The sequence below is a fragment of the Varanus komodoensis genome, unplaced genomic scaffold (assembly GCF_004798865.1).
Source record: "Varanus komodoensis strain SLA01 unplaced genomic scaffold, ASM479886v1 scaffold24, whole genome shotgun sequence".
In the NCBI taxonomy this organism is placed as follows: Eukaryota; Metazoa; Chordata; class Lepidosauria; order Squamata; family Varanidae; genus Varanus; species Varanus komodoensis.
Genome location: NW_025335641.1, coordinates 9494169 through 9519657, shown reverse-complemented (window position 1 = coordinate 9519657; position 25489 = coordinate 9494169). Strand labels below are relative to the sequence as shown.

At 44.0% G+C, this 25489-nt stretch overlaps 1 protein-coding gene across 8 annotated transcripts in view; it reads right to left on the bottom strand.

The window, feature by feature from the left end:
- Positions 1-25489, bottom strand: part of DPYD (dihydropyrimidine dehydrogenase) — a 538071-nt gene that overhangs the window by 437275 nt on the left and 75307 nt on the right. Inside the window, exon 2 of one of the 8 annotated variants that reach the window (XM_044432361.1) lies at positions 352-501. The exons of 6 other annotated variants lie outside the window; for them this stretch is intronic. The gene's annotated coding sequence lies outside the window, so the exon portion shown is untranslated. Of the gene's footprint in view, positions 1-351; positions 1055-25489 lie in introns of those variants that run through there. One more of the 8 variants, XM_044432360.1, reaches the window with a different exon arrangement.

Sequence of the window (25489 nt, the reverse complement as noted above, 5' to 3'; positions counted from 1 at the left end):
CATGCTAGAACCACACACTTACACGACGGCTTGTTTGACACTGGCAATCGTAAGGCATGGTTCCCGAAAACACAGCCACTTGAACAACATGTGACCATGGTGCTAAGATTGAAAAACATCCATACCGGATCTATTTCTCAACCATATAAGTGTCTTGCTTTTTAAAGTGTGTGTGTCTGTGCGTGCGTGCGTGTGTCAGAGTGAGGCACCGTCGGAGATAAACCATGCTTAGTCTGATCTGAATTGCTGTAGTGTTCTTGTTAAAAACCACCATCTGTCAGAGATTATCCTATTTTACAGGGAGGAACATGCATTAATTATTAATTCTATTCCTCGTAGAAATGTACTCACACAAGATCAGGACTGTCCTTGGCGTGAAAGCAGCATTAGTGGTCTTAGCAGGTAGTCTCTGGACAGAACTTAGAATGGATCCCTGGAGTGCTCTCAAACAGATGAGCTCTTTCAGGGTCAGCCCACCAGCCATGAGGCAGAAGCGTTACACTGTAAGTGAAGTGCCAGAAACAAATGCTGAATGAATTCTCACCACCAAGAAAACCTCAGGGGTGCCACGAAGACGGGTTTAACTAAACAAACAAACAAAGTGGGAGAGAAGAATGCACTCCAGGGCAGCCTCCCCCAGTCTGGTGAGCCCAGGGTGCTTTGCATTACTTAGCCAAGCATTCCTCACCACTGGCCATCTTGGCTTGGGCGGATGGGAGTCCAAAATATATGAAGGGCACCAGCTTGAGGAAGGATAAATTGGAGCAACAATCCAGTAAAACAAGAGCAGATCCTATAGGCCGCATACGGTCCCCCACCCTCCGCACCCAGGCCTTGTATGTGGCCCTCAGCAACCGCTGTCTGTCAACAAGTGCCATGGCTCCCACACTGTGGATGAGAGCAGGGAAGGAGAATCAGCTTCCCACTCCCCCAGTGATGCAAACTCAACTAGGACTGTGGTTTCCATGGCAACAGCAACTCCAAAGTGCCCAGCATTGCTTTAGCCTCCCCATCCCTCAGGGACCCAAAGCAGATGACTGGGTCCTAAACTGTGGTTAATTTTAACCATGCTTTGTAAAAACAAGTCAGCTTTTTAAACTATGATTTGAAGGCATCTTTTTTCCTAACCTGAGTTTGAACAATTAACCATGTTTTGTCCTGTTTCACTAGAACAGTGAGCTGCAGTTCATCACAAATGGAAGCAAAAGCTTCCAAGCTCCTTCTCACAACTGTGCCAGCGGAGGCACAGCACATGAGCCATGGGGAAGCGCCAGCCATTCCCGTAACAGTAAACTATGGTTTAGCGTTATGTCCAAACCCATGCTTCAGCTGTTTCATTATACCTCTCTATATACCAAGATATAAGCTGAGTACAACCAGGCAACCAGGGTGAAAATACCCCCTTAGACTTGTTTCTCTGGGCAAATACAAACTGCAGTTCTCTTGCAAACTGTACAGCATCTGCATGAGGGGATAAAAGCAGGCGCTACTAAAGCCTGGAGCCCATAGTCATGGCCACAAGTCTATTACCAGGAGGGAAAAAATGGAGCAAAATTGGAGAGCTCAAGCAAGCAATTTGAAAAGCAAGCAATGGCAGGACAGAGAAAGTGATTCCTGGTTAATGCATTTCAAATAATAATAATAATGTTTCTTCCAAGGAAGCAAAGGGGCGCTTTGGCTCTGAGTGATTACATCTCCACTTCTCTTTTTCATGTCTGTTCTGAGGAAACTGCCATAAGTGTGTGTGCGTGTGTGTGTGTGTGTGTGTGTGTTAAAACAGTAAATCTAGCCATGTTCCACCCTTCTTCATGTGGGTGAATATAGTTCTACATGCCCTATATTTCTACTTTTCTTTACAAAGTTATGTCAAACAGAGAAGCTTTTTAACCATTTGTTCACTTAAAATAGAAAACAAATACATAACTACGCAGAGAGAGACAAAATAAGAATTGTCACCTGAGGAAAGTTGTTGATGAACACCATGGTCATGGATTCCGAATGTATTTTCTCAGTGAAATAAAGTTACTCTTAACTAGCTTTAAGATGATATTTAAGAGACACCGTCCCATTGACTATAAACGATTGTAGAGGAACAATGCAACCAACTATATCTTGTGTGTGCTTCTTACATTTTCTAGTGAGGATTCAGGTAAATATAGCATCTTTTCTTATTGTTTAACCTGTCATACTAGCAAGTGTTCATATTTTCACCATTTTTCTCTCATACTTTCTTTTGCATCTCTGAAGTCAGGTAAGAACTGCTTCCCAAAAAAAAACCAAACAAAAAAACCCCTAACCGTTATTCTTCAAATAAAGGCTTGTCAAAACCACAACTTGAAAATTGAAAGACCACATACCTACGGAGCATCAGCTCTTGTAAAAATATATACCAAATCTTCCATCTTCCTGGCTAGTGTAAAAAAATCACCCGTTGAGAAAAGCAGGTTGCTTACCTGTAACTGATGTTCTTCGAGTGGCCATCTTTGCAGTCACACTGCGCCTGCACAGTGCCTAGGCCAGAAAGATTGAAAGCTAATGGTTTTGGTGGGAAAACCTCTGCTCCCCCTCCCCTCGGTAGTATATATAGAGCAGAGTGTCCTCCATTTTCTCCAGTCTTTGGAGACCGTACGTTCGCCACCCCATGGAAGAAGATGGCATAGCAACCTAGTATGTACCGACACATTCCCTTTCGGTACCAACGTTACAAGTATGAGGTACCGAAGCAGTATTATACAGTACCGACAACGAAACCACTCACCAACACTGAGCGGGGCCGGAGGGTGGGTTGTGTGACCACAGATGGCCCCTCGAAGAACATCAGTTACAGGTAAGCAACCTGCTTTTCTTCGTCGTGGTCTCAGTGCATCACACATATGGGTGAATAGCAAGCTTACCAGAAACGGTGGCGGGAGATGTCGCTATTGAAGGACGGCAGAAAGAACAGCCCTCCCGAATGAGCAGTCTCGTCTGGCACGCACGTCAAGACGATAGTGCTTCGCGAAAGTACAAGGCGTAGCCCAAGTTGCAGACCTCTTGGATCGGGACACCCGCAGCAAACGCGGAGGAAGCCGACACCGCTCTAGTGGAATGGCCCCTTGGAACAACAGGTAAGTTCAGCTTTGAGAGTTGGTATGCCAACAAAATGGTTTGAACGATCCATTTCGACAGTCTCTGAGACGAAACAGGCAATCCTTGGTCTCGCTCAGAATACTTTACAAAAAGTTTATTGGAACGTCGAACAGATTCCGTGTGCGATCTATAAAAAGCCAGGCATCGTCTAACATCTAAGGTGTGCAAGAGCCTCTCGACCGGGTTCGACGGTGACAGGATAAAGGCAGGCAGCACAATTTCTTGGTTCAGGTGAAATGGTGTGACAACTTTAGGCAAAAAAGTAGGGTCCATCCTCAGGACCACCTTTTCCTTATGGAAGTTTAAATAAGGTGGATCGATTCGAAGAGCACAAAGTTCACTGGCTCTATGGGCTGAAGTAACTGCAACTAAAAAAGCCGTTTTCCATGAAACAAGGCGTAAATCGACAGTGGCTAACGGTTCGAACGGTGGTTTTGTAAGCACCTGTAGGACAACTGGGAGACTCCACATCGGCATAAATGGCCGAATAGACGGGTGTAGATTCTGCAGGCCTTTAAGAAATTTCCGAATAAGCGGCTGTGAAAACACAGACAGCCCCTGTACTACACCATGATAATGTGAAACTGCAGCTGCATAAACCTTAATTGAGGAGGGTTTCAGTCCCAAGCGATGCAGGTGCAGCAAAAACTGAAGAATGTTCTCAACCAACTCCGTAAGCGGGTTAAACGAGCTAGATTCCATGAAGGATGAAAAATGACACCACTTCGCCACATAGGACTTTCGGGTGGACGGTTTTAGCGCAGACTCGAGAATCCTTACAACCTCCAAATCCAAAGAACTCGGTCCCGACAATATTCCCATCGGTACCGAATCAGTGAGGGGGTCTGACCGATCATGAGTTGAGGTACCTAGTGATCTATTAGATCCCTGTTCCGAAACAGTCCCTTGAGTCAATGAATCCTCCACGCAGTGAGGTTCAATGATGACAGGTCCGGGTGACGGATGGCCCCGTTTTATTGGGTTAAGAAATCTTGTGTGAGTGGAAGGTGAAGGAAATTGCCCTCCAGGATCCGAAGGAGAGTGGAGAACCACGACTGACGAGGCCACCAACGTGCTATGAGTATTCCCGTGGCATCGTCGTGCACGATCTTCGGGACTACTTTGGTCAGCAGAGGAATAGGTGGGAATGCATAGAACCTGAGATTTGTCCATGTAAGCATAAGGGCATCTCCCATCGATCCCAGTCCTATGCCCGCCCTAGAGCAGAACCTTTTGCACACCTTGTTTCTGTTGGTGGCAAAGAGATCTATGTCCGAATGTCCCCACAGTTGGAACAATTGGGTGCAAACTTGCTGGTTTAGTTCCCATTCGTGGGTGATCGACATGTGTCTGCTCAGGGAGTCTGCCTCTTCGTTGTCGGTTCTGGCCAGATGGACCACCAAAAGGGTTATGCCTCTCGGGATACACCCAAATGTCCATGGACAGGTGCGCCAGGGTGGTGGATTTTGTGCCGCCCAGCTTGTTGATATAGAATACCGCCACTATGCTGTCTGATGTGAGCTGTATCACCCGTTGATGAAGAACGGTTTTGAAGGACCATAGCCCTTTGAATATCGATAACAGCTCGAGGTAATTTATGTGGCTCAGCGATTCCTCGTGGTTCCACATGCCTTGGAATCGAAGCCCTGCGCATACCACACCCCATCCGACCAACGAAGCGTGGGTGTATAGAGTCCTCGTTGGGTGAGGGGTAATGAACGGGGTCTCCACATTCAGATTGGGTGGGGAGACCCACCAAGTCAATGTCTGTAAAACAGTGTGGGGTACACAAAGAAGTTTGTTCGGTGAATCTTTTTGTGGATGAAAGTTCTTGTTGAACCAGAGCTGAAGTGGACGAAACTTCAGCCTGGCATGTGGAACAATGGTGACTGTGGCTGCCATGTGACCTAAAAGTCTTTGTATGGAAAGCGCTGTGACTACGCGGTCTTGTCGAATCCGAGAGATGCAGGCACGGAGACTGTCCTGACGAGCTTGGGGGAGGAATGCCCTCGCCACCGTAGAATCAAGACGAGCTCCGATGAAGTCTATCACCTGTGTAGGAACAAGGGACGATTTTTCACTGTTAACACGAAGTCCAAGGTTGTCCAATAATGTACAAACAGCATGAACAGCTGAGAGTAGGGTTTCACAGGTTTGTGACACTATAAGCCAGTCATCCAGGTAAGGGTAGACTTGGATGCCCTGAAGTCGAAGTTAAGCACAGACGGGAGCCATACATTTCGTGAAGACCCTCGAAGCCGTGGCCAAGCCAAACAGAAGGACATTAAACTCGTAAATGTCAGTTCTGATGGTGAAATGCAGAAGACGCCTATGACTTTGGTGAATCGAAATATGGAAATAGGCATCCTTTAAGTCAAGGGAGGTGAACCAATCCTCTCTCCTCAGCAGCGGAAGAATATTTTGGAGGGTAGTCATCCAAGATTTCTTTGGTTTGATAAATTTGTTGATATTCTGGAGGTCCAAGATCAGACGAAGACCACCGTCTCGTTTCGGGACCGTAAAATATCTAGAGTAGAATCCGTGCAATCCCTCAGAACTGGAAACCCGTCGAATCGCTCCCTTCTGAAGCAGTTGTCGCACTTCAGTCACTAACACCGGGGAGTGCGGTGTAAATCGAATCGGGCTTGACGGAGGAACGGTATCGAATTCTATTCTGTATCTGAGCTGAATAATTGACAGGATTCACCAATCAGATGTAATGGACTCCCAAATGGGGAGTCGGCCTTGTAGCCGTTCCCCAAAAGGGAGGGGGAAGGGTGGGTATGGAGGTGGAGGAGAGGTTTGCACGTCCCATCAGCGTTGACGCTTCTCTGTATCGAAAGGTCAACCATTTTGTGGAAAATGCTGATGAGGTTGTTGCCTTCTGCGTTGTGGCCTTTGCAGCAGCCGACAGCAGTAGGATGGGCGTGACCATGACCACTTACGTTTGTTTTGTCTGGGCAGTTCCATGCGTCTAGCCGTCATCCGGGATTCATGGATTGACTTTAACTTGTGATCGGTGCGGGAGTGAAAAAGACCGGAGCAGTCAAAAGGCATTTCCTCTATTTGCCGCTTCATTTCATCGGGGAAGTTGCAGTTTCACAACCATGCATGCCTTCTCAGTGAGACAGCCCCCACAAGCACTCTCGAGTCCGTATCCACATGGCGGCATGCTGCGGATAACTGTTGAATGGCGACTTGCATCCCCACTTTAATGAAAGTTCTGGCAAGGTCCCTGTGTTGCTCAGGCAGGGGAACGATGATATTATTCAGTCTCTGCATAATAACGAATTGATACCTATAGAGGGTGGCTTCACAGTTGGACATCCGAAGTCCGAGTCCTGCAGCTGCATAGACCCTGCGCACCAGGGTATCAATCTTGCTCCCCTCCTTATCTCTGGGGGTGGTGTGGCCTCTAGCTTACCTGCCCTGAGATGATTCAACCACCACAGAGTTTGGCTTAGGGTGGTGAAGCAGGAAGGGGATGTCGCTCTCTCGGACCCAATACATGGACTCGTATCTTCTCGCCGTAGGTTGAGTTTGAGAAGGCAAGTCCCAGGGTTGCGTCATCACCTGCCGCAAAGTTGTAATAAGTGGCAAGATGATCGCTGGTGATTGTTCTCCCTGGACAATGTCGTAGAACTTGTCGGTGCTCGGATTTGGCTGATGTTGTGCCTCGATCTCGAGCAACCGAACAAGTCTAGACATAAGCTCCCCGAATTAAATGTGGGGTTCTTCAGGCAATGACGGGTCTTGCGATGTAATCATGCTGCCTGGGGAGGTAGAGTCGGCATCCGAGTCTGAGTCTGGTCTGGGATGGTATGGTTCCAATGAGGAGGTCCCTGAAGAAGTGGGACGGCTGGGTTGTACATGCCGGGAAGTAGACAGCAGATCCTCATGAACAGAGGGCGAAGAGTGATCCCGTGGGTGAGGGCAAAATCCAAAAGAATGGTAGTCCTCCCAACCCCTCGGTTAGTCATAGTAGGGTCAGAACCATCTTTCTTCCCGCCTCTTGTCCATTCGGGTCCAAGGTGGTGGTGATGGAGATCGGTCTCTAGCTCTCACCGTAGGCATAGGAGTCGGGGACTGGGCCCTCGGAGGAGAATCCTGAATCTCCCCATCGGACATCGACTCACGATGCTGCTCTTCGGGCAGTGGAATGGGCATGCCCTGTTGAGGAGCAGGTTGCATCAGTGACCCCGGAGGCGTAACCTGCATTGCCGCCTGAAGCATCAGTACCGCTGGCGCTGGTACCGAAGCTACTGTCGGGATCGATGGGGCTGTCGAACCCGAATCCCGATGCCTCTTCTTATGAGGCGGTTTTGCCACCTTATCTTTCTTCACCTTTTTGTGAGCCGAAGATTGATCCGATCCCCTGTGCTTCCTCTTTTCCCATTGTTTACGGGGGGGGGGGAGAAGTAACTGAGCCCCTGGGGGGAATTTCCACCGTCGGATGGTTGCGGCTGCAGCATAGGCGGCATGGGCGAAGGGTGTTGCCTGGACATGCCTGCGGCAGAGGCTGGACATTGAACCGGCTCAGACGAGGCTGAGGCCTTGCGCTTAGCAGACGAAGCATGCGCTGGCCCGGGTTTTCCTGCAGGCTGATCAGATTGCATCAGCGCTTGATCCCAAAGGAGTTTGTGCAGCCGGTTCTCCCTATTCTTTCACACTTGCTTAGTGAAAGCAAGGCAATGACGGCATTTATCAGTCCTGTGCCCCTCACCAAGGCAGAAGAGGCACAAGTCATGTGGGTCTGCCGGAGACATTTTGGACCCACATTCCGCACATTTGCGGAAGGCCACTCGCTGCGCCATCGCAGAAAAGGAAGAAATAGAATATAGAAAAGAGGGAAAAGTAGTATATTTTGGGGGGTTTTTTTATAGGAACAAGTAAAGAGAAAAAGAAGATATAAACTGGAACAAGGGAATAATAACTTGGAATAAGAGTAAGAAGATAAACGGTAAGTAATGAACAATACTGAGTCAAGCGAGAGACGAACAGGCATGAGGCACAGTGAACGGCGGTCGCAAAAGACTGGAGAAAATGGCGGACACTCCACTCTATATATACTACTGAGGGGAGGGGGAGCGGAGTTTTTCCCGTCAAAACCGTTAGCTTTCAATCTTTCTGGCCTAGGCACTGCACAGGGGCAGCACCCATATGTGTGATGCACAGAGGCCACGACGAAGAAACTCACATGTTTTGCTGTGTGCAGAGAGTCAGGATGGAGAGTGGTGACGTTGCAGCCCTGCGCTACCTTCATCACTTAGAGTGCACAGATGTTGCCAAAGGGACCGTGAGATAACCTTCTTTTTGACAACCCTCATATGAAAAAGGAAACATCTGGGAGGGGAGACTTCTCCTGGGAGGTGCAGATACTCTAGATACGTCCTGCATCTTCCTGCCAGAGAGACACAAACACTTTCATCAATGCTTCACCATTGCTTCATTTTAGAGACCTACATAGCTTGGGATTGCTTCTTCTCACACAAGCCTTCCGAGTCTCTCTGCCTTCCAAAGCAAATCAGCAGGCAACTGGGGATATGGCTGCCTTGCCTTTGGTGTCCCGCCTTTCAGATAATCATTTGCCTGCTTGTCTGGCACATATGGAGCTGCAGCCAAGCACCTTTTCATTTCCTGTGTCCTTTTAAAAACATCTGTTTACATGTTTTCAATTTGCTTCTTCCCCCTTTTTATCCTGATGCCATGCTGCTTACTGGATGTTTTTAATAAATGTTTCAGCCACCCTGAGAGGATTACTGAAGGGCAAGACAGAAATGTATCAGTGTATTAATTACTTAATTAATTAAGAATTACAGGAGACATACAAAAGAAATGTGATTGTCTCACACACATATTCATATGCTGTTTCTTCCGAAAAGCCAAACAGTCTCGTTCAAGTGAAACCTGCGGAGAAGGTTTTATTCTGAGCATTGTGGTGAACAGTGCAAGAATTCATACAGTGCCTTCCCCACGTAGCATTCCCCAATGCTTGAGCACCTCCCAGAATTTGTCCAATGGATGGGAAGCAATAAAAAATGAGAATTCATATTCTCAACTACACAGAAGCTTAGTCTCCACTGCACAATTTTATTTTACAACTGCACAAAATACATCCAAGTAGAATATTAGAAAAAGCATCAAGAAGGTGCTCATACTGCAGCCGCAAGTGAGAACTGGGCTGGTGGCAAAGCATCTCTATTGAAGATAGAATGGCACAGCGGGATCCTGCTAACATAAAGTGGAGAACTCAGAACAATAGAGCATAAACACTGGAGCACAGATGAGATGAACTGGTGCGTCTTAGAATCAGCTCCCCTCACCTCCAAAAGTCCTATTTCCCTAACCTGTTGCCTTCTAGATGTTTTGAACTCTGGCTCCTATCAGTTAGCCATGCCCTAACCAGCATGGCTAACAGTCAGGACCAGTAAGAATAGCAGCACAAAATATCTGGAGACCATGAGTAGAATTGTTCAGCATAAGTAGAATTGTGCCACCATATTGGATATTTCTTCTACTCCACCTCTCAGAATGAGGTGGGGAGCAGGTATCTCAGGGTCTCCTCATAGATATCTAGGAGATCTGCTACAGATAAGCAAGAGATTCAGACTACTAATTGTTTAAGAACAGAAACAACCCAGAAACTTCTTTTCCTCTGAACTGCTGAAAAAGAATGACTGGAGGAAAACCAGAAGTGGATTTTTGCCCACAAGGACTTGTAAGGTTGGTGCTAGTGCTGATCACAAAATTCCTGGGCTTCATCCTGTGCTTGGAGGCACTCGCTTGCTTCATTCTGATGGAATGTCGGCCTGCCTGAACCAGTGATTAGCATGCAAATAAAAACAACACAGAAACATGAAGCAGTTCCTATAAATCTGTAGTCTGTACTATAAGACTGTGGAGCGCAAGTACCCTAAAGGAGGGAATAGTGATTCTTAGATGCAACTTGTACTACAGCTGACATGCCTGAGGATAGGGTATATATTATGTTTTGTTATTTGCGCCCAACCCATCCTGACCCCATGGACAACATTCCTCCAGGCCTTCCTGTCCTCCACCATCCCCTGGAGTTCACCTAAGCTCACACCAACTGCTTCAGTGACTCCATCTAGCCACCTCATTCCCTGCCGTCCCCTTCTTCTTTTGCCATCTATCGTTCCCAGCATTAGGCTCTTCTCCAGGGAGTCCTTCCTTCTCATTAGGTGGCCAAAGTATTTGAGTTTCATCTTCAGGATCTGGCCTTCTAAAGAGCAGTCAGGGAACAGGGGATACATCTTGAATGGCCTGGATAACAGAATCACTAAAGCAATCAACACTGTCAACACGTCACTTCACTAGTAAGTACTGCAAAAACAGTAACAGTAACAGTAATACCAGAACATGTTACCATTATGTTCATTATCATTCTGAAGAGCCCCTTATTTAACTTTCTCTGTAAAATAATATTCTACGTACAACCAACAGCTACTTTCAGGAAATGACACAAAAGAGCACAGGAATGACTTTTAATAATAACTGCTCACAATCTCTTTTCTTCCAATATTTGAGTATTTCTGTGTAAGGAGACACCGCAAGTATGCCTTTTGTTCTTGCCAGCATGCTACCTCTGGAAATAACCCAAGAACAGCAGTGTCGTAGATTTTTTATTTTTTCCTAACTAATTTCAAGCTTCTAATGTGATGCTTTCAGATTCAAATATCATGAAGAGCAGACTTTCATTTCACATATATTTGATTGGTAATTATTCTTTTCATTAAGAGAGAGATAGAGGGAGGGAGAAAGTTTTGCTTACATCCAGAGAGAAATTTGAGGGATGGCAAAGAAGAAAAGGGAAAGGAAAAAAGAAACAAACACATCCCAACACCTCCAAGGATGGCATGCTTTTATTGCAAAGTTGCCTCAAAAGTCATAATTACACTGTAACTCCATGGGAACAATGGTAATTTCACAGCAGTTCATGTTGCTGTTATCACCCTACATCCTGATAACTATGAAATTAATTTGTGGCACCGCTGTATGTGTCAGCCATAAGCTGTTCCCTAGGTAACATTATGCTACCATAGAAAAGAAATTGGTACAGTATAATCAGCTCCAGCAGACCATATATAAATGAAGCTTTGCCACATGCACAAGCAACTATAATTTGGCTAAAAAATTAGGCCCATGACTTTGTTTTACGCAACATTTTACAGCCAAAAATAGAGAGATGCTTGTAAAGTTCTAATTCCTTTACAGAAGACCATTGGCTAAGCTCCACATAATACTACAAACTGCAAAAGATTCTTCACTACATTTTCTACTGTAATTACTTACTATTACTCTGGTCATAATTTACAGATCTAAGACTCAAAGTGATGATGGTTGTTTGATTTAAGATGCAATTGAGAAATGTTATTGTTTCCAAATAAGTCAGCAACCATTCAAATTGTAACTCTCTACCTGCAAACAAAATACATGTGGCATCGTTGCTGAGTATGTGCTGAAATGAGAAATAATGCATCCCCCTTCTGTGCAATGCTGTTGAATGGGCGGCATCCGATATTATGCTAGCAGAAACAGTAGAAGAGATGGCATTGTTCAACAAGTAGTTCTACAAGCACTAGTGGAAAAACAACTGGTTTTCAGCTCCAGATACTCCTGGAGTTATCTGCATAAGTCTTCCCCAACCTGGTATCTTCCAGATGTTTCAAACTTCAGCCCCCAGCTAACATGGCTATTGGTCAAGAATGCTAAGAGTTGTGGTCCCAAACATCTGGAGGACACCAGTTTAGGAAATGCAAATTTAGATGCATTCCAGTCCCAGTTTTGGAATCCAAACTACCTTGGTCATCCTTTGGAATGAGATCTGCTGGCACAGGGGGATTGTGATCTTGTTCATTCCTTAGGAACTCTCTGTGGCTTTTGATACTGTCAGCTGTGGTATCCTTCTGGCTAAGCTGTTTGGACGTGATGTTGGAGCTACTATCTTGCAACGGTTCTACTCCTACTTGAATGGCCAATGCCAGAAAGTTGTACTGGGGAACTATTATTCTGCACCTTGGCTGTTTTGCTATGGGGTTCTAGTCTTCTATTTTATCCCCCATGTTGTTGAACATCTGTAAAACCATTGTTTCCTTCAACTGCCACTGCCACCCAGTAATTGCCCTTCAGATAAGCTTCTCCTCTGTTGATGTGACATTACTCCTGAAGAGGTGGATCCATCTTAGTCTGGTGTCTCTGTTTGGACCATTCCACCTTGCTTGGAGGTGACCCTGACCAGTCTAGGGAAAGAGTCTCCTGCACCATCATTCTCAGCTTTTCTGGCACTCTTAAACACCTTCACTGTGATAATTGTGCATCCAATAGGGGGAGCGTTTTAAACACATTCTGAAAAATAGAAATGTTCAAAGCAGCTTCCTTCCTTACACCCTGAACTGGGTTGTTAATCAACTGGGTTGTCCTAGGAAGAAATAACTGGAGATTAACTTACATATACTTTATCATACTCTTCTTTCATTTTTCTTTCAAGAAACCTGAGAGTGATTATCTTAGAAGCATCTCCAGACATAGCCTAGTCTGAAATATGTTAGTCTTTAACATCATAACAGCAGCCTGTACCTCACTTCTGAGTCTTTTTTCTGAATATATAGCAAACCTCCACCCAGTCCCAAAACCACACCCTGCTGCACGGTTTTGGTGCTGTTTCCTATTGTTTTGCTGGGATAAAAGTCCTATTAATGATATCATGTTAGATAACAATATTTTATTCATTTTTAATTCAGATCCTGCTTTCCTCTGATCTGTGGAACCAGACTGCTAAAGCTACATTTGAGCAGCATTAGAAACTAGGATTACACTCCACCCCCCTTACCAATATCTGTCAGCAAGTGGGAGAAGGAACTGCTGCATTTGTTATACATATAGATTGAGTGGCTTTGCTGGGGATTTTGCTGGTAAGTTAAAGGAACATCTCAATGTCAGTGGCAGCACTCGCCATCAAAGCAATCCAAGCTGTTGAACAGGCACTCTGATCCACTATATCCAGGGATGAACAACTTCTGTCATTCTGTGGTTCTGATCTTTATCTCCAACTGATCTGCCTTTTGTGATTGTTACCACAAGACATTGCCCTAAGACCCCTAACATTGTTCGAATAATGCCTTTTTTTTCCAAATCCCAAAACCAAAGCTTTGGGGGTGAGTTTTATATGAGACAAGAAGTCTTTCACTAGCAAGTGCCGAGTCCTTCCTAAATGTATTATTCTTAATTAAAAACAGCTTCATGCCACAAGTTGAAAAATGCCATTGCTCATACGGGTACATGTATAGTCTTCTAATGGTGCAATCCTATGGCCTCCAGGCATTTGCAGAGGCAAGACATAGGATTATATGGAATTCCAGCGCTGAGGGTAAGGAATCTCAGAGCTAGAACTCCAAATCTATAACCTGCACGCCCTTGCAGCTGGCACAAGCCAAACCTTTGCATATTGGGATGTACAGAAATAAAAAGTAAATGAAAGAACTCCAGGCCTTCTTAGATGAAACTGAATGCTTGGATCCTTTGCATTTTAAACCACTCCAACGCTTTCAGCTGGTGCTGTTGCTGCTACTACTAGTAGTAGTATTTACTTCAGTCGTGGGTTATTAGTTTTATTATTGTTTGGGATATTTATGATTTTTTATATTGTTGTGTTTATTGGATTTGTTTGTAAGCCATCCAGAGATGCATAGTGATTGGATGGGTTAGAAATATCCCAAATAAGTAAATGAATAAATGAATATTAATTCTGGTGTCTTGTATGGGGACAGCAACAGGCTGGTTGCTGTCATCCCTGTTGGTTCTGCTAGGCTTCTTCGTGGCATTCAGTGCCATTGATCTTGGAATCCTCCCAGGATCTTTGGCTAATATGAGTCTGTCAACTAAAATGGGGCACCATTTTGTGATGGTTCCACTCCAGCGTGGCTGGATATTCCCAGAAGATGGCACTGGAGGAGCTACTGTTCAAATTCTTGCCTTATGGACTTCTCGGGGCTCAATTTAGCTCCCTTTGCCTTTTAGTATCTACATGTAGCCCCTGAAGAAGATCATCTTCATTCAAGGAGGTGGTTCTCACACTATTCTGATGATTCCCAATTTTGTTTCTCTTTGTCAACATATGACAAGCTGGCCACTGACATTCTCAATTGTCTGGATGCAGTGATGCACTGGATGTGAGCTAACAAACTAAGGCTTAGTCCAGATAGGAAGAAGTTTCTTTTGGTCAGTAAAGGTTTGTGGGCTCAGCCTGACTAGGATGGAGTGACTCCCTCTGAATGGCCAGGGTCTTAGTTTAGGGTGCTTTTGGACCTAACATTGCTTCTGATCTGTGAGGTGGTTGCTCTGGCTACAAGTGTCTTTGCTGTGCTTTCACTAGCAAGCCAGTTCTTGAAGAAGACAGATCAGTCTACATTGATCCATGCCTTAATCCTCTCCTGTTTAGATCACTGCAATGTGCTTTATCTAGAGCTGCCTTTGAAGACTCTTCAAATAGGGAAGCTCATGCAAAAATGCACCAATTAAATTCTTTCTGGTGTGTGCTCTGCAGAACATATAAATATCAATATTAATACCAACCACAATTTGTTTCTCAGCATAATTAAAGGTGCTCTTACAAGTATGTACTAAATAGTTTAGAGCCAGTATATGAGAAAGACTTCCTTCTCAAATGCAAATCTCTTCTTAATTTACACTCTTTGTCAGATGCTCTATTCAAAGTTCCAGCATCCCCTTACTCTATTCAGGTAAGGGGAGGTTAGTGGAAAGACAAGGAGTTTTTTTGTGGCAGAACTTCAGCTATGGAATTTCCTTTTGAAGGAAGTTAGAGTGGCACTATAGCTGCTTAGCTTTAGGAAAGTGGTAAGAACTATTTTGTTTTGCCAGCTTCCAGCGAGTTTTAGAAACACAGAAGCAGAGCAAGTCCGTGTGACATCCCCTCACATGTCTCCGTGTGACATCCCCTCACATACCTGTATGTCGCCAACAGATCCCCTCTGAGTCTCCTCTTCTCCAGGCTGAAGAGACACAGTTCCCTCAGTCTCGCCTCATACCCCATCCCCTGCAAACCAGCCACCAACCTTGTGGCCCTACACTGCACTGACTCTAACCTGGCTATATCCTTTCTGTAAAGAAGGGCCCAAAACTGAGCACAGTACTCCAGTTGCAGGCTCACCAGAGTCGTATAGAGTGGTAGTAATATCTCTCTCGATCTAGAAGCCACACTTCTGGCTATGCAACCAAGGGTGGTGTTTGCCCTCTTGACCACCGCATCACACTGCTGACTCATGTTTAGCCTGCAGTCAACCAGCACCCCGAGGTCCCTTTCACAAGTGCTGCATTCTATCTCACTGCATCCTATCCCTTCCCTGATGTATAAAGCCACGCCCCCACCTCTCTTTCCCTTCCTGTCCTTTCTAAAAAGGTGATACCCCTCCATATTCACATTCCAGACATGCCTTTCATCCCACCAAGTTTCTGTGATTCCCACCAGGTCATACCCTCCTATTCCCAGGAGAGCTTCAAGCTCTTCCTGCTTATTACCCATGCTCCTAGCATTAGTGTACATGCACCTCAACTCCTTCCCACAGCTTCCTTTCCTTGGAGTTCCCAGCCTCCTCCTTCCTCCCATCCTCCGTGATACCTGGCCCCTCTCTGTAGAAGTCCTGTCAGTCCCTGCAGTACCTCTAAAACCCTGTTCCCAGAGCCCTGATCCTCTCCCCACAGTTATCCAGTGCAGACACGTTTCTGGGGGCCTGGCTGAGCCCCCCGGCTCAGTTTAAAGTCTTCCAGATGAAGCTCGCTAGAGCATCTCCAAAGGACCTTTTCCCCATCCTCGTGAGGTGTAACCTGTCCATTGGCAAGAAACCGAGCGCCGTGTTCGAGGAGCCTGAAGCATTCCTTCAGGCACCACACCCTAAGCCAGTCATTCACCTTGGAGACCCTCCTGTCTCTGCCTGGCCAAAATCCCCAGGCCGGTAAGATTGACAAGAAGGCCACTTGGGCCTTTAGCTCCCTGAGTTTCTTTCCCAAGGCCTCGAAGTCCCTGGTGATCCCCACCACACCCAGCCTGGCCATGTCGATTGTGCCCACATGGATCACCAGGAGTGGCTGGTGACCCTCGGAGTGAACAAGACGCTCCACTCTGTCCTTCACATGCCAGATGCGGCAGGCAGCAAACCTCCCTTGTGTCCAGGTTGGGGCGGCACACCACTGCCTCAGTGCCCCTCAGCAGGGAGTCCCCAACAACAATCACCTACTGCCGTGTCTTCCTGGTGGTGGTGGGCGGCCGTGCCCTGGCCCTCGCCTCTCCTGCAGCGGCCCCCTTGCCGCTTGTTGTTCCAGGCTGGGGTCCTGCTGGTCCCCAGAGGCCTCATCAGCCCCAGCTTCCCCAAGTGGAGAGAACCTGTTTCCCAGGTCCAGATTGGTGCCAGGAGAAGAAGGAGGCCATGCTGGCCTCCTGTGGGTGACATACCTCCATGTCTTTGTAGCTGCTCCTCCCCTGGCCTCTCCCTCAACCCTCTGTCCAGAAGGGGGCTGCTCCCGGGGGGCCTGGAGACCTCTTTCAGCCCTCAGGCACCTCACCTCCTCCTCTAGCAGGGTCACCATCTTGCACCGAGGGCAAGTGAAACCCTGCCTCTCCTGGGGGAGAAGGGCAAACATGTCACAGCTGTCGCAGCGGACAGCAACACGCGTGAGTCCCGCCAAGGCCATCTCCTGGTCTGCCACTGGGATCCCTTCCGAGACCCAAGTCCCCCGCCTTGTCTGTCCTGCAGTTCCTCTCACTCGCCCAGTTCTCCCAGACAAAAACCCACTCGCACATGCACACAAGGATAAAATAAACTTAAATTTATCAAATAAACTTAAATTTAAATTGGAGGAAAAACAAAGTAAAGCACAGCACCAAAAAAAAAACAAAAAAAACAAACAAAAAAACAAACAAGGAAAGAAAGAAAGAAGGAAAGGAAAACAAAGCCAAAAAAAACCCCCTCTGCGTCCCAGGGAAGGGAGTCCCCGGACAGCCCCGGCCACAGCTAAGGGACGCAGACAAGGGACGACACCAAGAGGCCAGAGCCAAAAGGGCTTGCAGTGGCCAAGCGCAGCCTTATCAGTCCCTCTGGCCGGTGGCTCCGCCCCCTGCTCCCTCCTGCCCCCCCAAGCCTCTCTGGCCCCGCCCCCTTCCTCTCCGCTGCTCCTGGCCCTCTGCTCCCCTGCCCAGCTCCTCCCTTGCCTTCGCCAGTCCCCTGGCCACTCAGCCCTCTCTCCCAGCCTGTGCCTCTGCTGCTCTGCTGCTCTGCCAAGAGGCCAGAGCCAAAAGGATTAATTTTACATCTGGATTAATTTGGTCTCTGCTCTGTTTTAAATATGCTTTTGTTCGTTCGATCTTTTTAAATTTGGCCTCTTTATGTGAGACTGTTTTTCCAGCAATATTTATTATTTATTTACTAATAGCTTTTCTATCCCGTCCCCTACAGAACATCTCAGGATGGCTTACAATAAATAGAACAGAACAGCCCCACAGCATCCAACCATGATATACTAAAACCCCAATTAAAATCAATTAAACATTAAAATAATGGGAAAATAAAAAGGGTTCTGTCTCATGCTGAAAAGAGGCAAAATAACATTGGTGTCAGACAAACCTCTCTGGGGAGCACATTCCATAGTCAGGGTGCCACCACAGAGAACGCCTTCCTCCAGGTACTCTCCCTCCTAATCTTCTTCAAGGAGGGCTCCCAGAGTAGATCCTCTCCCCTCAGATCTCTTTTTTTTTTTAAGATTTTTATTAAGATTTTTAATCTAATACTAAAACCATCAATTATCAAATACATCAGACATACTGGGTCAGCCCCCTACTACATATCTTTTAACATTCTATAATCATATTCAAATTCATTTATAATAACATAAAAACATCTTTAAGTCAAGTCCCATTTTACCAGCCAATAATAATAATAAAAAAAACCAAGTTTGATAGAAGCTCTGCCTCAGATCTCAAGGGGCAGGAGAGCACACAGGGAAGAAGACACTCCTTCAGGTTTCCCTGAAGACCCTCTTGGGACAATATGCCCTCTTGGGACAAAGGACAATTAATAAACATATAAATATATAAAATTGAAAGGGCACATGAGCTATCTATATCTGCTGCATCTATATCCACCTGCACCTATATCAACCATGAGCTGCATCTATATCAACCTTCAATTCTTCAAAATTCCCCAACAGAATCAGTTCCTTTCACTCAAAATGGAGGAAGGGATAAGAAAGTTTATGAAGAGCCCATCCCTGAGACTTGGCACTCCTTATCCAATTTTTAGGGGAACTTATTTAGTAGGGATGGTTCCAAAGTTTCTGCCTCCAGATATGGCTTGCTGGTGTTTATCCATACCTTGCACTGGGGCTTCCTGGCACAGTACCGTCAGTCTAACTAGGAAGCCAATTTAGTGTTGAGATTACAGTGCCAGAGAAGGCCTGGGGAGACCCAAGTAGAAAACTTTGCTCAGCCATAAAGCTGGCGCCATGAATATGAGTTAGTCACTCTCTCTCCCTCTCTGGACCTAAGCACCTCACAAGATGGTCATGAAGATAAAGAGGTTGGGAGAAGATTCATGTAGGATGTCTTGAGCTCCTTGAAAGTAGAATATAAATTAAATAAATAATATTGTTGCATTAAGTCTCTTAGGTGGAGCCTCTAGTCACATTTTCTTGTGCTTCTGCCACCCCTATTTGCTAGTCAGTCCACAAATGTACAGCTTGACTGACTCTAGAATGAACTCCTAGAAACTTCAAATTGGCGTTGTTTTGGATGGTCTGAATGCTCTGGCTCTCCTTTCTTGCCCATCTCCCTAGAGACCTGTCTGTTTTTCTGCAGATCAGTTCCTCCAATCTAGAGAGCTGAAACTGATGTCATCAGACTCCTGCTTATGTTCTGGTTTTAATTCAGTTGCACTGAAACTCAGTTATGACACAGCAAAGAACACTGATCTCAGCTGGTTCAAGCACTCTCTGTGCAGGGCTGGAACTTCACATTCTAAGTGTTCTTTGATGTTGCAGAATTGAGCAGATGGAACATTCAAAAATTACCATCTCTGGGTCCTTACACTGGAGCCCACATTCTACTGCAATAAAGGAAAGTTATTAAGATTTTCCTACCAAATATTTTTACATTTTATTGCCATGATTTTTAATAGACTGTCTTCCTTCCTTCCTGACTTACTCTTTTTATCCTTGATATAAGACAATTCCAGCCAGCCTTATGCTAAGAGCATGAAATCGCAAGATCATCACAGTAACTCAGTCTTACAAAGAAGTGTCATTCCTGTTGTGCCGTCCAATTACAAAATAGTAAAGCAGGGATAGTGCACAGCAATGCTGTTTTTTTCTATTTGTTTCGGTAAGTTTAGCACAGCAGGAAATGTAGCATTCTCCCTAGATAATGTGTCAAAACTGCAGTTAGAATTTAAGTGCAAATGGAAGTTATCTTAAAGGCTTCATATGTAGGCTAATAACTTCAGTTGCTTAAATGAGATAATTATACCTTACATAATATATTTTACTTCAAGGATTTGGTATCTTCATTTTAATAAAATAATAATTTGTTCCAGGGGGAGACTGTAAATGCCCCCCCATGTGAATGTTGTACAGTAATGCTAACATGCCTGTATGTGAACCACATAATTTGTGTATTAAATCAAAATGTGGGGCTAGTTTTTCCTCTTTTTCAAGATTTTTGAGTTAAAAACAGAGTGGCTCCTCCAGACAGGCCACGACGCAAACAATTAAATGGATAGGTGCTAAAAATTCATCAGCCTGACAGCATTTGCTGTCAATATTTAGAAACAACACCATGAAACTACACATGGGAGGCATTAATGGCCTTTCAGTGTCCAAGTAGGTATATGGCTCTCAGTGCTACATGCAGTTTTAAGGCTGCATCAAAAGGAATGAAATCATCCTGATATCATGCCAACAACACTCATGCCATGCAGTCAAAATGAATAACACACATAACACTTTGCATAAAGCTGCCCTATTTCTATGTTTTCAGTCTCTAGCCGGTCTCAGTTTTTTGAATTACAGGGTTAGAACACAGATATGATAGTAAGGAAACAGATTTATTCTGGTATTTAAGACACACTCCTGTGTGCGTTCAGACAGAAAGATGTAATGGCTGGTTAGGGCTTTCTTGGAGTTGTGGGATCTTCTTCTGTTGAAATCTGCACCCTTATTTACTTAATGTTTATGCCTGTTGTTCAATTACAACATGCACGAGTGTTATTAGCTTTAAAGCTCAAAATGGCTTGGGGCCAAGATATCCGAAAGATCACTTTTCCCATGTGAACCTGCCTGTAAATTGCAGTGATTTCCAAACACCCTGCTCTGCATTCCTTCACCAAAGACAGGCATGAGACAGGGACTTTTCAGTGGCCATGCTCTGATTAGAAAGTTCCACAGGGAAGTTAGACAGATCATGTCTGTGTTGTCCTTTGAGCAGGCAATTACAACATTTTTGTTCCCTAAGGCTTCTAATGTGTTCAAATTTTATCTAATTATGGTTTTGTTGATCTGTTTTATTTTGGCGTTCAGTTTTTTTTTTTAAAGGATGTTGTACTGTCATTGACACTCGGGAGCTCTCTGTATAGGCAAAAGGCAGTACAGCAATTTATAAATAAATAAATACAAATAATACCTAAAGAGTAGTAGCAACATGATTAGACAGTGAGCTGTGCTGAATATCCCCAATGATATCATCTGCCTAAATACAGATGATTGTCTTCCCTCTGAGCACAGCAGCCTTGCAAGGAATAGGAGATATTTGGATCTACTTCTTTGTCAGACTAATAGCATTTTAATCTATAATATGCTTCATAATATGCTCAGTGCTGTTACTCTTCTCAGTACTTTGCTACTCTTACATGCCCACTACTGGAGCTTGCTTGCAATGGAAGTTTGAAGAAGCAAGGAGAAGGTCAGGAAGGGTTCCTTCTGGAATAATGGTACATATTTTATACAGAATCTGATGTTGCTGCCCCAAATGTAAACTTTTGGGTTCTGTAGAAAATCAGTGGATTTAGCACAGCAAAGGATTTAATTATCCTCTACAAATTTCTTTTTCACTCTCTACCTTTTCCTGTTTAACTTCAGACAACAGATTATACCAAAAGGAGGGTTGGGCCTCTATGATATCTTGACCCAGGAAGCCCTGTGGAGGCTGCATGCATTTCCAACCATCTTCCTACTTTTTCTCTTCTGTCCTCCCATATCCTATCCTGGTCTTTTTTCCTTTTCTTTCACAGCCAAAGCGATTCTTGGCATTCTAAGAGGAAGAAATGACGGGCAAAAACACCTGCAGCAAGAGGAGGTATTTTTATTCTCATCCAACTTTTTTTTTTGGAAATGTGGGTTTACATAGTAGCTGCCAAAGAATCTAATTCTGTTTTGTTTGCCAATCATCATAATCCAACAATGGAATGACAAGCTTTAAAACAAAACATAAAGCAAAACTAAACTAAGCAGAAGTAAGAATCACAAAGGAATAAATGCTTTTCACTTGCATTATCCTGTCTGTGTCTATGCAGAAGTAAGTTCTAATATGTTCAATGATGCTTGCTTCCAGGAAAGTATACACAGAACCACAAACCAAGTTCCTCCTCCTCCTCCTCCTCCTCCTCCTCCTCCTCCTCCTCCTTTGTGGCCTGTTTCTCTGTATGCTCACTCAGAAAAGTCCTGAGTTGTAAGAACTGGAACTGCAGGATTAACTAACTAACTAGTGCATTTCACTCTGCTGTCTTTCAGCTCAATCCTCTGCATGTTTGTGTTTGCCATGGATTCTAGTTTTAGCAGTAAGGGAAAGCACTTTGAACATGCTCAGAGATACATTCTCTATAACTTACATTTAGACATCATCATTAAAAATGATGACTTTTTGGCATAAATTAAGTCATGGGGTAGGGCAGACAATACAAGCAAGCTTGTACATATTAAGGTGGGAGTAACACATGTAGGATGAAATGTTGCAGGAGGATGAAAATTTAGGAGCATTTTTTGTTGAAGGAGAAAAGAATGCATGGGATCTAATTGAAATTTTCCTATGCAAGTGATCAGTGCTTAATCTCTAAAAAGTAAATGGTGAGGTTTTAATTTGCGTGGGGACAAATAAGCTACATTTGCTGATTGGTGAGATACCAGCATTCTGCATGTGCACAGAAGCAATCTTTATGCTGGTTATTTTTTGCCAATTTTACTGAAATGTAAATGCATTCTAGTATTTTAAGTTTTTATGCATATACATACTTAATACACACATTTACACACACACCCCAGGGTGGGCAATATGTGACCCATGTACAACATGAAGCCCCTCAAAACTGTCTTTTTGAAATGTTTTATAAAATAGTGACATAAAATAGTGCTATTTTGAAACTTTTTGGCCCTCCAGGTGCTCCATCCTTACTGTGCAAAGGATTACTAATTACAAAAGTAACTACTAAAGTGCAAGAGCTAATTTTGATGTTGTCTGTGCTCAGCTGCAACACTGGAAACCATTTTCCTATCTTGCAACATGAAAGGAGTGTATTTTGCACATGCACATACAGATGAACAAGTCTATGCACACACATGCCTATTTGGGCCAGGGGCCTGTGCCCTGGTTCTTTCAAGTGCCCACCAACACCAAAGCTTTCTGATATTCCAACCCCCAGGCCATCTAGCATTTTAAAGGAAAGCTGTATTGCTCCTCAAACCTAAAGGGCACCCAGTACAGTTGTGAGTACTGGGTCGCCTGCTGTCGACAGCAGGTTCCCATTAGTGTTGCTAATACACTGAGGATCAATTTCAGTTCCTTGGCACTCCTCAAAGACAGGCCCATGCTGCAGTAGGCCAGATATGATGTATGTATGTATGTATGTATTTATTTATTTATTAGAACATTTCTATGCCGCCCCTTGCCGAAGCCTCAGGGTGGCTTACAACACAATAAAATACAATAAAATACAAAAATAACAATATAAAATTAAAATTAACAATATAAAATAAATAAAAAATATAATTAAGGCCTGTGTCACCATGGACAGGCATTGTCCAAGGACAAATTAGCACAAAAGAAGCCACTCACATCATTGGTCTGACATCCCTGGAGGGAAAAAAGTTTGGATAGAAATATAATCGACGGACAGACAGATGGATGGATGAGGGATAGTTCTCCATATCTCACGAGATGTGGTCAGAGGAATGACAGATTTTTTCTTACAAGAAAAAATGTATCTGCTCACATTTAAATTATTGTGTCCTAATGGTGTAGATGTTTTATCTTAAAAGTTACCTGATGCAGTGGGGAATTCCTCTTAGCTCTCACTTGGGCATTTTTATTTTATTGGACATTCTCTGCTAGGTGCTAGATTCTAGTAAATTCTCATAATAGCTGTACCAAACCCTGAAGGATCAGTATATTAGAAAACATATCAGTATTAAATAATAATTGCTGGTAGAAATCCAGAAAGAATGAAGAAAATATACTTTAAACTAGAGGGCTAAAATGTGGAATTAAGAGATTAACTTTCATCACCTGCCTTTTCAAAACATTGTTCTTAGCTAATCCTAACAAAATTAAATTGTTGATTTCAATAAGGTTTATTTAACACAGAACGCTTCATACAAACAAGCTGTTTTAGATTCCCAGAAGTAATGAACAATTTTAATGGCATGGTATTGGCTACATGTGAGCCTCATCAAGTATCATAGAACACAACAGGAACAGCTTAACAGAAAACAAAAGTCCTGAAAAGTTGTATGTCTATGACTTTGAGAAATATAGAAAGCCAAACAGCTTCAATAACCTGTAGGAAAACATCCCTAATTATAATAATATAGGTAAAGTTATGACTGCCATATGAGGAACTCTGTGGTCCCTCCAGAGAGCTTATTAGAGGACAGTGCAGGATGTTCTGCCTATAGTTGAAAAGACAGCTTGGCAGCTGCAGCACAATGGACAGCGCCAATGGACAAACCCAGGAGCTAGGATGCTACTGATGTGCTCAGTGAGATTTCCCCCCCCCCCCCCGAATCACAGTCCCCACTAATCTCTGAAACTGCAGGCTGGTTTCAACTGTTCTAAACTTGAAAGTGGGCTTCGCGTGTGGATGCTGTTTCAAAGGAGACGACATGATATGTTGCTGGGCTTACATTAAGAGGACCCAATGCATCACTGAAGTACAGTGTAAGAGTCTACGCAACTCACTCTTTGCTCAGCCTGCCTCACAGGGCTGTTCTTAAGATAAAATGAAATAATCCCCATATGCTTCCCTTTATTCCACGGAGGAGATGAAGAATGTGAGATAAATAAAATGTGGCTTTAAAAAAGGAAACATACATTTGGGCATTGTGACTACCAAATGCAACAAAATGTTTTGGCATGCATGTAAATATAGGTGCTAACAAAGTAATGACAGTATTATTCCAACAGCATGTTTGAAGGCACATCTCAGAGCACAGCAAATACGTTAATGTCAATCAAGATGTGCAGGGTACTCCAGCCTGTTTCGGTCTCTTGATGGTGTCTGTGATAATAGGAACTCAATGCAGGATTAATTAAAACTAGTTGGTTTTTATGGTGTGTGCAGGCTTTGCCTACACACCTCGCTTTTCCCAGTACAAATGGCAGAGCGAGTCTCCACAGAATGCAGACATGTCAGACTGTAGATAGGAAAAAAGACATTCTTGAACGCTCCCCATATAATGTCCTATTCATATACAAAACTCCCATGTTGTGGGAAAGTTTTCAAAGCTAGCTCTCTTCATACTGTTCTTATCTTGAATATACAAAGATAATTTCATACAAAACAGAATATTCAAATATTCAACTCCCAATCTGTGGTCTTAAATTGCAAGCAGTAGCCCTTCTGCCTGGAATTATCATCCTCCGTTCTTTAAAAAAAAACCAAACAAACAAAAAATACAGATGCCATTGTTGCCTAACCATTTTACTCAGATATTTTCTTATGTTATCAACCCAGTCCACTCTGGACAGGCAAAATTGAAGCTTTATCTATTACGCATTCATAGCACCCAATAAGCAAAGGGCTATGAGTGAATCACATTTTAAACACAATTTAAAACATAAAATGCAGTATAAAATACACCATACAAATGTAAACAGTTAAGATAATATAGAATAAAAATTAGTAGAGTAAGGGCTTCTGCTCCTTTACTTAAAAACTTCCTTCCCTGCAGGTTTTTCCTCTTCTGTAGCTTACTGATCAATATAACTGGGGCATTAAGGGACAAATCTTCATTAATTAAGCATCTTCTATTGTTACCCATTTGGGAAGAACTTTAATTGTTTCCCTTAGTA